The sequence below is a fragment of the Aegilops tauschii genome, chromosome 2 (genome assembly GCF_002575655.3).
Source record: "Aegilops tauschii subsp. strangulata cultivar AL8/78 chromosome 2, Aet v6.0, whole genome shotgun sequence".
Classification (NCBI taxonomy): domain Eukaryota; kingdom Viridiplantae; phylum Streptophyta; class Magnoliopsida; order Poales; family Poaceae; genus Aegilops; species Aegilops tauschii.
The window spans coordinates 577,575,057-577,578,385 of NC_053036.3; positions in this window are offsets into that span (position 1 = coordinate 577,575,057).

Genomic DNA, 3,329 nt, shown 5'->3' on the forward strand with positions numbered 1-3,329 from the left:
CCGGTGAAAGCTCCATTGCAGCCGCGACAAGCTCCAGCGACCCCGGCGGCGCTCCATTGCAGCCGCGGCGAGCTCCAATGTCCTCAGCGGCGCTCCATTGCAGCCCCTGGCACGCTCCATTGAAGCTCCGACGAAGCTCAATTGCAGCCGCGCGAGCTCTAACGACCCCGGCGGTGCTCCATTGCAGCCTCTGGCGGGCTCCATTGAAGCTCCGACAAAGCTCCATTGCAATCGCGACAAAGCTCCAACGACCCCCCATGGTGCTCCATTGAAGCCCCGGGCGCACTCCATTGCAGCACCGGCGATGGCGGCGGATGCGGCGATGCAGCACGCGGCAGCCATGGTGGAATCTGCGATGCAGCACGACGACGACGGAAGCTGCGATGTAGCTCCGGTGGCGCTTCAATGCAACCGCGGCGGAGCTCAACGACCTCATCGGCGCTCTATTGCAGCAGCAGGCACGACGACGACGCAGCCTCGCAAGTGTGGTGGTGGCATGGTGGGAGGAGCTGGGCGGAGAGGTTAAAGAAGAAGAAAGGTAGGAGACGACCCGTCAAAGAGAGAAAGGTAAGGATAGGAAATGAGTGGTTCTAGAGGACAAAACCGTGTCGTACATGGTCCCATCGTGCCGCGTGGCGTCCAGGCGACGCAGATGATTTCTACGAGAAATCATCCGGTTGTTTTTAAACGTTTTCCTTTTTTTTTTATCCTTACTTGTTCAAGCAATCAACAGATTGGAGGATTGATTTTGGAGGTGGTAGTTTGTACGAACAAGTTTAAGTTGTATTTTTGTAGTGTCTCAAAGGGGGCGGCCAGAGTGAGCGGCTGCTAGGCCTTTTTGCTAGGTGGTGCAGACCTAACGCCAAGCTAACCTCACTTTTTAGTCTTTTTAATTTCACCTTTTTTGCTAGCTTCTTAGTCTGATAATAGATTTTTAGTCCAGGGGCTTGTTGTGAGTCAGCAACATGACGTCCTCGCCCAAGCTAAGTGCATGTCTGCTGCACTGTAGGAATTTGTTACTGTGCCCATGTATCCAGTAGAGTAGATAGGATTTTTGTATGTCCATAATTCCCCCGCAAGATGAGGTGCCGTTTCTTTTTTGTATTAAATATCTGATTAGTAGTTTGAAGCAGAGAATTGCGTCCATAGTTTATACTCCTCTGTAAACTAATATAAGAGCGTTTAGATTACTAAACTAGTGTTTTAAACACTCTTATATTAGTTTACGGAGGGAGTACTTTTTTATGTTTATTTTTTTGCGCATTGAATGCACAATAGTGTCTCTCGCTCACGCACGTCGATCGGCAATGTCGGTGTGGCGGATGTGAGTATGAAACTGGTTTCTTTTTTGTTACAGCTAGATTCACTTATCTAATTCAGACTTTTTTGCTTTTTTTCCTTTGTTTTTTTGACTATCCAGTAAAGTTTAGGTTTACAACTAGTAGTACTAATTTTCTCTTTTAGTAGCCCAAGAGACTGAGATGAAGTGTTCTATCCTTTTGGATTGTACTGGAAGTAGGGTTATCAACACCACTTTCTTCTTTATGCTTGTAGGTAGTAGGTTTTATCAACATCCTCTGTACAGAGAGTATAGTTCATTTATTTACACCCTTTTTGTACATCCGCGGGTGACAATAGAGATGATGTGTTAGGCTCTTTTTGCTAATCAGTAGCATGTTTTTGAAAAAATTTCTATCGAAACAAGAGAAGATTTTAATACTGATTTACTAAATGTATCAGTAGGAGTAGGTATGTTCATTTGTTTTTGATAGCCCCTATATAATCAGTAGCATGTTTTTCTGAAACTTTTTCTATGTAAATAGTACATATTACTGCTGAAATCTATCACTAGGGAGTGGGCTTGTGTTTATTTTTTATTTTTGCTGATCCTTTTTTTAATTAAGGAATGATTAATGAAAGTAAGTTTCCAGCAGCAGTATGTTTTTTAGTTTCTTTTTCCTTTTCCGCCGAAACCCCGTATGAATCAGTATGATGTTCATTCTTTTTGTATATGAAATCAAGATAATATAGTCTTTTTGATGGATCCCCACATTGCCAATGTAAATATTTTCTTTTTTGGTCATCAGTGGCGACGCCAATGATATCTCATCATTATCTCGAAATCTTTCTCTTCGGAAGGATACAAGTTTTTTGCTATAAAAATCATTTTTTAGCTGAATATGTATGTGTCTCACTAGCACAAATTTATCGCTTTTTTTTATGTGGCACAGGAGATGGTGTGCAGAGTTTGTTTGAGCCCTTGCTACCACGAGAGCGGGACAAGCGGGATGAGCATGTATGTTTGGAAGGAGTTCAAAAACGCAGGGGGTAACTCCGCAACCTATATATTTATATATATTTTTGTTGTTTTCATTGTTCTGATCTTTATTTTTTCAGGTTATACTTATCACACTTTATTTTTGTTGAAGGTTGATATTTTTGTTTCTCTCCCAGAGTTTTGAACTAGATGGGCGTTTATGTCATGTGTATTAACCTATGCTAGTTCTAGACTGATATTTTAGGTTGTTGCATCTTTTTACTTTTATATCAGTGCTCAATTCATCTTTTAGGCAATTTTGATGATCATTGTTGTTGTTGTTCTTTTTTGTGTTCAACACAAACAGGTTGTGCCATGCAACGAAAGAGTTCGTTTCAATGACCTGACAGGAGATACACTGAAGTTTAAGGCAAACAAAAGGACATACACCGTCAAGTGTCACAAGGGGCCCAGAGAGAGCGCAATGTGTTGGACAACAAGAAGTGGAAGGACTTCGGAGCTAGCAGGGGCCTTGCGGTCAATTCAGTTGTTCTCATTGGATTTAAGGAGAGCATAACTGTCGGTGTTGATGTCTTGCTCAGGATCAAAATTCTTGGCTAGGCACTCTTTGACCAGGGGGAAGAAAAAAAGTACATCTATGATATTTCAAGACCCGACATACCCTTTTTTTACGCTATGTTGAACTCTTTGTTAGTTAACTTGTATGTCAAGATCCAATGTTATGTGTTTATGTTTTAATGCCCATTCTATGCTTTGTTATGCTTTTCGTGGGAAAACTATGTGTATTTTTCTATCCATGTCTGAAATCTTTTTTTTCTTTCCCCAATGATGAAGCATCTATATTTAAGTCTGTATTTATATCTTCTTTTTTTATATCTTTTTATGTGCATTTATTGTGTTTTGTAGTTTCATTAGTTTTTCTAAACGCCCACACGAACGAGAGAAACAAATCACAGATGATGTTTAGAAACGAAAATAACAATGCATATGTGTGCTGTTCATTTTTTAGAGGTTTTTGTAGTTCCATTAGTTTTTTTCTTTTTTCTTATTT